The sequence below is a fragment of the Ursus americanus genome, chromosome 2 (genome assembly GCF_024610735.1).
Source record: "Ursus americanus isolate L20-20 chromosome 2, mUrsAme1.1.p, whole genome shotgun sequence".
Taxonomy (NCBI): domain Eukaryota; kingdom Metazoa; phylum Chordata; class Mammalia; order Carnivora; family Ursidae; genus Ursus; species Ursus americanus.
Genome location: NC_142128.1, coordinates 56,946,574 through 56,957,897, shown reverse-complemented (window position 1 = coordinate 56,957,897; position 11,324 = coordinate 56,946,574). Strand labels below are relative to the sequence as shown.

At 34.1% G+C, this 11,324-nt stretch overlaps 1 pseudogene; it reads left to right on the top strand.

The window, feature by feature from the left end:
- Nucleotides 1-282: 282 nt before the first annotated feature.
- Nucleotides 283-848, top strand: LOC123800168 (chromobox protein homolog 3 pseudogene; annotated as a pseudogene).
- Nucleotides 849-11,324: the final 10,476 nt, after the last annotated feature.

Below are 11,324 nucleotides of genomic sequence, written 5' to 3'. Positions count from 1 at the left end.
TGGAAATAGCCAATCGTCTGAAAAAGAAAACTTTGAGATGAAAACTGAATTTTTCTTTCAAGCATCTAAATAGTTTCAAATGACCAAAGGGGAAAAAGAATCTTATAAGACAGTGGTGATTTAAGAAATGTGTAATTAAAATTAATATGGTAATACATACTTTATGTTATTTTCTGTACTATATTACAAAATAAAATAGGGAGCTTGAAGCACACAGGGCTGGAGACACTGCAGACCCAGGACCCAGAGCAGCTCGGAGGCAGTGAATAATAACTTTTCAAGTCTGCAATAAAAAATAGTCTCCAATAAAAATACATTGCAAAAAATGGGAAAGAAACAGAATGGAAAGAATAAAAAAAGTAGAAGATGCAGAGCCTGAAGAATTTGTGGTGGAAAAAGTACTGCACCAACAGGTAGTGAATGGGAAGGTGGAGTATCTCCTGAAGTTGAAGGGATTTACAGATGCTGATAGTACTTGGGAACCTGAAGAAAATTTAGACTGTCCAGAGTTAATTGAAGCATTTAATTCTCAAAGAGCTGGTAAAGAAAAAGACAGTACAAAAAGAAAATCTTTATCGGACAGTGAATCTGATCATAGCAAGTCAAAGAAAAGAGATGCTGCTGATAAACCAAGAGGCTTTGCCAGAGGTCTTGATCCTGAATGAATAATTGGTGCCACAGACAGCATGGAGAATTAATGTTTCTAATGGAATGGAAAGATTCAGATGAGGCAGACTTGGTGCTGGCAAAAGAGGCAAATATGAAGTGTCCTCAAATTGTAATTGCTTTTTATGAAGAGAGACTAACTTGGCATTCTTGTCCAGAAGAGGAAGCTCAATAATTGTTTGCATTGCTATACATATATGTGTGTGTGTGTGTGTGTGTGTAATATTTATATGTATTTTTATATATATATATATATATATATATATATATATATATATATATATATATATATATATAAAAATCTGGGTCTTTGTTTTTTGATTTATTAGCGTGAAGAAATAACATTCTAATGAAATCAAATTTGATATGTTTGTTTTGAAACAATATTGGGGGAGTTGTTATGGTTTTTTGCATCTATAGCACTGGTTACTTTGAACAAATAAAAGCTTTCTGTACTTGCTTCCTTTATCAGAAAAGAATATTTGAGACCATGGTATATTATGCCCCCGCATTAGAGAACACCTTTTCTAAATGTTGGGGGAGATCTTCATAGTTGTTACTCAGTCAAAACTTGTGTTTAACTCCTCTATGCCTAAGGACCATTCTGGGGTTTTTGTTAATTTAGGGGGTTTTTTGTGTGTGTATACATAAGATATATACATAAAAACATTCACCAAAACAAAAACAGCATTTCATAACCATGGATAAGCCCATGTTTCTGGGATGCTATCATTTTCAACAAGTTAAGAAATAAATCACTTAAAGTTAAACTTAAGTTGTTCCTGAAGCCTTAACCTTTCACATTTTGTAATTAATTGGACAATTTAAATATAATGTAGGCAATTTAAATTGGACCATTTAAAAACAGCCATATCAGGATCGATATCCATATCTACAGTCACATAAATGCAAGTTTATTTGCAAGATCCCTGAAAGGAAAATTTTATCACTACCAACAACCTCCCCACTCAAATGACAAAACTAGACAAGTCCTGGTGTATTTTAATTAGGTAAGCAAAATTTAGTTAAATGGACATTTAAAGGTTCCTTCTAGTGAATCAATCCTTTTCAAGAGGTTGAAATCTCTGTGCTGTATTGACTAAAAGGTCATGATTCATGGAATGTCTAAGACTTCATTCATGGAAACTTAAACATAATCAGATGGTTAGCGATGTTGGCAATTTAGCACCTGCTGTAATAAATGGGTGGACAGACTTCTATAATCCAAATTCTTAACCTGCATGTTTTTTCTTTACCCCAACTCATTCCTGACATTTAGGCTCAATCTTCTCAGTATTTGAGTTACTGGTTCAGCAGAAACCAGGAAAAACAATAACGTTGTAGTCAAAATGTTATCCAACTATATATTGTTTACTTTATTGTAAATACTGGTAAACAGTGGTCAATAAATAGTTTTATATTCCTTTAAAAAAAATAAAATGCAATAGAATATAGCTAATAAAAAGTTAGACTTTAAGATTTTAGGTATCATAAAATAAAATAATCAGGCAACTAGTTCTCATTTTCAAAAATTAAATATTTCTCACTGTTACTTAATAATTAAAAGTGAGCTAAGTAAGAAAAACAGGTGAATACTGGGTTCCCAAATAAAAAAAAAAATATTCACAAAGGAAACATCAGAAAGTTTCCTGAATGCCAGGATAACAAATTTCTCTTAATACTTAGTTATCAACACAAAAGGATATTTAAGAACAAAGACTATAGAAAGTATGCTGTTTCAAAATTAGGTATCTTGGAACAAAATTAGGTATCTTGAAAATACACCTGGGCATTATTCTTCACCCAGAAAATGTTAACTTACCTATCATTTTTTTAAAGACCTGACATAAGGCAGTAATCTGTCTAGGGAGTTATTGTATTATGGAATTTATTTTTCTTGTTGAAAACTTCATGATCTCTGAAGGTGTATTTTGTGCTGTGTCAGACACAGGGCTAGGTACAGCAAACAAATACAAAGGTGAGCAAGATTGTTATTGCTTAAAGAATCTCACCATAATTGGGGATAAAGCAAAATATAAACATGGAAATATTTGCTAAATTTTATATAACATCCTCTTGCTTTTATCACTATCAAAAATAACTCTCCACATAATCTTTATCAAATTCTATACCATAATATTCCTTATTACTTATTTCAACTCTAATTAAATGAACATCAGTATACTTGTCTTCCTTACAAGACTCTTCACCATGGCCTTCTGCTTTTGTCCCTACTTAAAACAGGGACAAAGTCTATCTTGTTCATTGATGTAGTCTGTACTTAATACACAATGCCTAGCATAATACTAAGAACTCTGTCCAAGAATTAAACCTCTGAGACAATCATCTTCACACAAATAATTTATATCCCCTTTCTCACTTCAGAGCCTCATGTCCAAATTCCTATTTTCATCTTTGTAAATATAATTGAACAGTACAACTCTATTTAATATCTCACCTCCTTTTATGATTGTTGTCTTATCTTTTACCTCTACATATTATAAATTAATTAGTATGTTAAGCATATCATTGGTTATTTCTGGCTTTACTGTTATTGATGAGAAGTCAGCAATAATTCTTACCAATGTACAATGTACAAAACTTTTTTTTTTCCTTCTGGTTGCTTTCAAGATTTTAATTGATTTTCTACAGTTTGACTAACTTCCCTCAACGTACACGGTGATTATATTTATGCCATTTGTGGTTTGCTCAGCTATTTTAACCTAAATGTAATTTTCATAGAATTTTAAAGGTTTTAACTTTTTATTTTCCAAAATGTTTTCTCTGTCCCAGTGTGTTATTTGGTATTGTCCCACTCAGGTCCCTGACGCTGTTCATTTTTCTTCAATCATTACCTTTATTTTTTTTCAAATTGATAATTTCTAGAGATTTGTCCTCAATTTACTGGCTCTTTTTCTGTCATCTAAAATTTTAGTTAATTCCAGAATTTATTTTCTATTATTATTGTTTCCATTTCTCTGATAAGATTAGCATTTAATTAATTCAGATATTTTTCTTTTAATTAAGTTATTTACAATGGATGCTTTAAATGTGTATTTGCTTAGTGTAACCCCTGTACCATTTCAGGTTTGTTTTTTATTGATTGCTTTTCCATATGTATGGATTACATATATACTTTTGTTTCTTTGTATGATCATTGACTGACCAGGGGTGGGGGGATAACAGCTTTATTGAGTTAAATTTAACATACCATATAATTAAACCATTTATTTAAAATGAACAAGGCAGTTGTTTTTAGTATATTCACAGTTATACCATCACCACAATCAATTTAAGAATATTTTCATCACCTCTAAAAGAAAACATGCACCCTTTAGCATTCTGTTTTCCTTCACTAATCTACTTTTATTCTCTGTAGATTTTCCTATTCTACACATTTAATAAAAATTAAACCACACAATACATGCCTTCTATGACTGGCTTTTTTCCATTCAGCATAATCTGTTTAAGGTTCACCTTTTTAAGGTTCATATATGCTGTAGTATGTAACAATACTTTGATTTGGGGGGCTGCTTAAAAAGGGAGATATTATATATTTTGCCAAACGAAGTTATTACCTTTACTCCAAGCCCCTATTAAATACATCTTAATTATATATATATATATATATATATATATATATATATATATATATATATATAATTTTATAAAGACACTTTAACACACAAAGTTAAGGGTTCCTAAATTTTTCTTAAATTAAGGGTTCCTAAATTTTTCTTAAGTTAAGCTCCATGAAAAGCAATATTTCTTACTGTGGGCCATTAAAAAATTCTGGTGACATTGGTAAAACTCGTGGCCATTCAAACCCCGTGGGGTTCCCCTTCCTTCATCTGTAAAGGACAAGCTGGACTAGATGACTCATCCCTTTTTGCATTAAAATATAAATATGTTTATATACATCCATTATGTGGCTAGCACTACGCTCAGCATTACGGCTCTTAACAAATCTATAATTTTATAGTCTTTATCAGTAAATTCATATTTATTAGTTGTATTAAATTTCAGACAGTGGACTGACTAGGCTGCGGTTGCAAAAGAAAGTTCAAGAGGAAATGCTGTAGAGACGCGGATAGGCATGCGGGTGTCAGAGGGATAAGTCTTCGTGTTTTAGGATCGGGCTTCACAAAAAGAGGCGCCATTTGAAGGGTCTGCCAGCCAGGGAAAGTGGTGGGCAAGGCTAAATTGGAAACCAGGCACCTGCATGGTGGTCACACGCTAAGGTTAGGGGGATTTTACCTTTGAGATGAGTTTGCTGTCTGGGCTCCTCAGCAGACGACCGAAGCGAGCCCCATCTGGTCGCATGCAGGACAAACGAGAGCCGACAGAAGAGATTTCAGCAAAAGTCTAAAACGAAAGGTGCCCCGCTGTACACCGGGGGGAGGAGCCGGATTGCAGGCAGTTTTCCGGCTGAAATGTTTGTAACAGTCACCTTCAATGCCTCCACAACTCCACGAAAGATCTACCTTCATTTCCTTAGAGTTCTGAGCCCTCTCTTCACATAATCCTGGCCATCACACTTCCCTTGCCTCACCCTCTCAGGTTCGGTGTGTCACGGAGGCTCAAAACTAGCTCCGAGCGGCGGGAACTTTCCCGCCAACGGCACAACCGGGCGAGCAAATCACCGTACGCCTCAGATCCTGGGAGAGCTATAGCCTGTTCGAGAGGCAGGGAATGCGCAAGCGCAAAGCCTGGCCACCGTTTCTTTTTCCGAACGAGTATGCCTTTCATAGGTACGCAATGTTTTCTTTTTTAGTCTGTTTATGGACATTTGGGTTGTTTCTACTTTGTGAAGGTTATTTGTGATTATTATATTTATGAGCCTTCGTGTGTAAGTTTCTGCGAACTTATATTTTATTTCTTTTAGGTAGATACTTAGGAGTGCTATTGCTAGGTTATGGTAACTCCGTGCTTAACTTTTGAGAAAGTGCCAAACTCTTTGTCAAAAGGACTGCATTATTGTACATTCCTACCAGCAATGTATGTGGGTTTCAGTTTCTCCTTATTTTCACTTGTTACCTGTCCTTTTTTTCATCATAGCCATCTGAGTGGGTGTGAAGTTGTATCTCATTGTGGTTTGGGTTTTCATTTGCTGGCAAATGATGTCGAGCATTTTTTTTTTTTTAAGTTCTTATTGGCCTTTTGTATATCGGTTTCTGAGAAATATTTATTAGAGCCTTTGTGCATTTTTTAAAGGAGTATTTTGTCTTTTTATTAAATTGTAAGAGTGCTTTATATATTCTGGATACAAGTTTCTTATCAGAAATATGATTTATAGGGGCGCCTGGGTGTCTCAGTAGGTTAAGCGCCTGCCTTGCTCTCAGGTCATGATCCCAGGGTCCTGGGATAGAGCCCCTGATAGGGCTCCCTGCTCAGCAGGAAGTCGGCTTCTTCCTGTCCCGTACCCTCTGCCCCTCCCCCACTCATGCTCACTCACTCACTCTCTCTCAAAAAATTTTTTTAAAATCTTAAAAAAAAAAAAAAGAAGTGTGATTTATAAACATGTTCTCCCATTCGGTGTATCATCTTTTCACTTTCCCGTTGGGGATTTTTGAAAGCACAGAAGTGTTTAATTTTGATGAAGTGCAGCAGATTTTTTTTTTTTTTTGATACTTGTGCTTTGGTGTCATATCTAAGAAACCATTTCCTACTCCAAGGTCATGAATGTGTACACTTATATTTTCTCTTAAGTGTTATGTGACTTTAGGTAATATTTAGGTCTTTGATCCATTCTTAGCTAATTTTTGGATTTGATGTGAGGGAGTAGTCCAACTTCAGTGTTTTCCATGTAGCTATCTATCCAGTTGTCCCAGCATTTTTTGTTGAAAAGACTGTTCTTTCCCCTCTAAATCAATCATCTTGGCTCCTTTGTTGATGATAGCTGTTTTTGGTTTTGCTCTTGTTTTTAATTAAATACAGGGCATTGTGGATACTATCTTGTAGAAATGCAGAATTCTGTTACCTTTTTCTATTTTTTTTTAAGCTGGCAGTTTAGTTACTGATGGATCTTTTGAATTTATTTAGACTTGTTTTCATACTTTATTGATGTAGACCCAAGGGAAGCCCAAGGTGTTTCCTAGTCCCACTCAGTTAGCAATACTCAAATTTCATAACCTTTTCTAAGGATTTTCTTCAGGACATGGGTTTCAGCTTTGTTAGAATGTGATTCTTATTCTGAGGCCTTTCTGGCATCTGGGCTACAGTTGAGATCTCTCTGATGGTGGAGCTGGATGTCCCCAGATGCTGCTTTTTTTGCAACTTCCGCATGACCATCATTGCTCCGTTGTTACTCAACCCTGCAGAAGTGGATTATCTGTTAAGATTTGAGGGCCTCATTTTGTGTATATATTTTTCCAGCGCTTGTACATGGACGGGAGTCTTACCCTGACCTATAGAGCTCCCATTCCACAAAGTGCTGCTCTCTCTGATGCTTCACCCCACAGATTCCAGCCACTTCACCTGCCTGAAACTCTAATGTGAGATTTCATTCTCTGTTAGATTCCCAGTTCTGAGCGGGAAAATTATCCATAGATTAGTAGCTGGGAATTTATGTGAAACTCAGACTCTTGAGTTTCCCTTTATAGAGGTATCAGAGCCTTGTGCTGCCTGTTCCCATTGCCTGAAAACGGTTCTCTCCTCTTATTCTTTATAGTGGGAGAGCTGGTTTGGACACCAGTTACTCCAGTATGGCTAGCTGATGTAGAAAAAAAAAAAAAGCAACTTCTTTACAATGGGAATATATTTATTTCATTTACCTAATTACTCAGAATCACAAAATGATATTACTTATCCAGAATATTCATTCCAAGATTCATTTTGAAAAATGTTGAAATCCTCTACTATATGTTTATTATCCTGGAATTTTTAATAATTCTGCATTGAAAATAGACGTTAGTACCTTTTGTAAAATTCTAAGAGAGACTAATAATTCTGAAATGGCCTTAAAAATTAGAGCATACCTATTTCAATAACAAAAATCTAAGAAAACTGAAAAATGCCTGCTGTAAATCAGTTGAATTATTTGAATGCAATTCAAATTACTAGAAATCACTTAGTAAAGAGTACAAATAATACTGTTACAAGAATGATAACAAGGGGGAAATTATTCTAAAGAAGTGGAATTCTCAGCTGGAGGAGATAATTAGGTAATGAATGGTTAATTGGTAGAGTAGCAAGTTGGTGTGTAGGTATATTAAAGTAGATTAAAAATTCTCAAGAGAGACAAAGCAAGGGAGAAAGCAATTTAGCATATTAACCAGTATCCTTCCTCCACAATTCTTAGGCATATGTAATAGCCTAAGATATAAGGGAGAAAACTGTTACCTCTCATTTATTCACTGAATGGTGAAAATATGGCACTGAGAAGTTAATTAAATAGCTATTTAATTTAACTTGACCCTCAACTTATTAATGCATAACACTACAACTTTTAAAGTAAAAGACAAGCACACTGAAGTAAAAAAACAACTTAGCACTAAACAGAATAGAAATACTCAAGACAGGCAACCAGACAATTCCCAAGACTAAACACGTAATCCACTAAACACTATAGGGCCACTACTGCTCTAGCCATACATTGTACTACAGCACATTGTCTAGAAGAATACAAAACATGTCCCCTTCTAATAACTCATTTGTCTAGTATTTTCTTATTTATGAGATACAATAAATTGCTAAGTCATTTGAAACTCTGCTTGCTGAGAAATGATCTGTGATTTCCCAACAGACTTTAGTTTCTTTGAACTCCCTTTCAGGTGCAAGTATTCATGGTCAGATCTCTACGCCTTGTCTAAAAAATGACGGCCTATTTGTAGGGTTATCAGAAAAAATACAAAATTCCAGTTGAATTCTATTTTAGATGAACAACTTTTGGGGGAAGACTATTAAGTGTGTCCTTAATATTAACATGGGAGATACTTTTACTATAAATTATTCATCATTCACTGGTGATCTGAAGTTTTAATTTCATTCCATGTTCTGTATTTTTATTTGCTAAATCTAGTAAACCTGCCTATTGAATAAATAAATGCTTGCTGATTTGGAAGGTAGCAACCTGGAAGCTAAGACTGTAGACTTAAGAGTCTGTGACACTTAGATTCTTATACCAGAACTGCCCCCAAACAAATTGTAAGATTAACCTTTGTTGGTTAATTTCTTCAGCTAAATTTCTGCAACTTTAGAGGGGGATACTTACAGTATCTGTTTAATTTCTTACTGAAAAGATTAAAAGAATTAAAGAAAGTGACTCGATAGCTATGTCAAGGCCTTATAAACAATAAGCCTTCAAAAAATATAAGTTATTTTTCATTCAAGGACACTTAGAGAATATAGATATATAGATATAGATATATATCTTTCCAATATCCAAAGATTGTTTTCTCATACTACTTTTCTATTAAGATATTGAAGATTCCCTTTTCCATCATATCATTCCATTCAAAACTTTGTAATACTTTTAATACTTACAATTTTAACTATTTGTATCACATAAGTAGAAAACTATGAAGGTCAATGAACTAGATCAGTATTTTATTTCTACTCCATGTAAGTTCATTGAACTATTAGTATATGCGTTACTGTGTAACTAACAAATTTAAAACAATTATTATTCAATATAGGTCACAGATCTATTAAAATACTGGTTTCATCCCATTGGCCCCAAGTCTGACATATATTAAAGTGGAGAACTAAATATAGTGTATCATGGAGTGTAAAAATGAATACTGACTTTTCAGAATCTACAATTAGAAATGAAAAAATAGTTAGAAATAGTTTGCAGCTAATCAACATCATCTGCCATAAACCCCTATTTCTGCAACCCCTTCACATGCCAGCCCCATAATCTTGTCCTCATTTGTGACTTCTCCTGCTTCCTTATCCTTTACTCCTATAATTCTTTTAAATTGACTTTACCAAATATACATACCTGAAATTTATCAGTGTTTCTCTCACCCCCACTACAATGTTAATTCAGACTTTCTTATTTTCTACCTGGCATTTATTCATGCTTCCAGACTTAGATTTTCCCAACCATTCTCCACAGGGAAGCCATAATGAATTTTTGAAATAAAATCTGATCATGTAACTCCCCTGCCTACCACTCTTTAGTGTAGTGTTTCTTCAGTATTCTCAAGATAAATTCCACCTTCAAGATCCTGCCTTTTAAAGCCCTCATAATTTTTCTTTGTTTTCTTCTGCAGTCTTATTACTTAATTATTTTACCACATACCCTGTCTTCCAACTACTCTTGCTTTTTTTTTTCATTTTGTCCAATATACTGTATCTTTGATTTATAAAAATTAAGTAAAATAGGAACAAGTTATATTTTGTGAATAATTGAAACCAGTTTCGGGTCAGTAATGAACAAACTCATAGATTAACCTTTATGTATACTACTTCTCTCAACTTTTAAGAATATTTACTCTAATTTTACAATTAGAATTAATTTTACCTAAGAAGTCTGACCTTTGTTCTTGGTTCATGGAAAATGACCTTTAAGCCCTTGAAATATCATAATAAGAATGTCTAATAAGAACATCTTTGTTTACCTTGGGATCTTGTGCTATACCAGATAGTCTAACATTGTGATTTCTTGGGGGCTTTAGGTCACACAGTATTGGTCCAGTCTCTGGAGGCCTGGAGGCTGAGGTCTGCAACATGAGGGACCAACACCTACGTTGGTTACGTGACGAAGCCCTAATAAAAATTCTGAATACCAAGGCTCAGGTAAGTTTCCCTGGTTGGCAATATTCTGCATATTATCACCCATTGTTGCCAAGAAATTTAGTACCACCATTCTACTGGGAGAGAAAAACTGAAAGCTCTGTGTGTGGAACTTTCCTGAACTCTGCCCTGTGTGTTTTAATCTGTATTCTTTCACTGTACTAAGCCACAACTGTGGGTATGACAGCTTCCAGTGAGTCTGTGAGTCCTTCAAGTGAATTATCAAAACTGAAGGTGGTCTTGAAGTCTCTCAGACATGCAATTACTGTCAGAAGTGAGAGTGTTCTTAGGGAATATTCCCAAACTTTACAGTAATATATTAAGTAAGTTCACTTTTCTTCTACAGAATATGTATGTGTATATGTTTCTGTATGTATATACATTTATTTATATATTTTTTCAATATCCAAAGAGTGTTTCTTCGAGATACTGTTTCTGTATTAAGTGTGGAAACCTTACTTTTCCATCCCATCCCCTTTATACCAGCCTTCAATAACCTACTAGTGCTAACTCCACCTGAATATGATTGTGTGTTTATATAGTATATACGTACTAGATTATGAATCCCTTAGGGGCTGGGACTTTAGTCTTCTTATCTTGGAATATTTACTTTTAAGAATCTGACTCATTTACAAGCATACTTCAGATAGTTAATGACTGTTGAATAAGCAAATGATTCTACAAATAATACCCATTAGAAAAAGCAAAAACAACTAAGATAGGTTTTGCTTATGTGACAAACAGTACTTTAAAATCATAATATTCAGACAATGCAATTTAAAAACTGAAAATCATGATATTGTTTGAGTTTAGTGATATTTATAGCCTCCATTTTTCTTTGTAATCCTCACTGTACAATCACCATTATTGAAATTATAAATCATTCAGGATAAAATTTAATATAAAACTCATAGTTT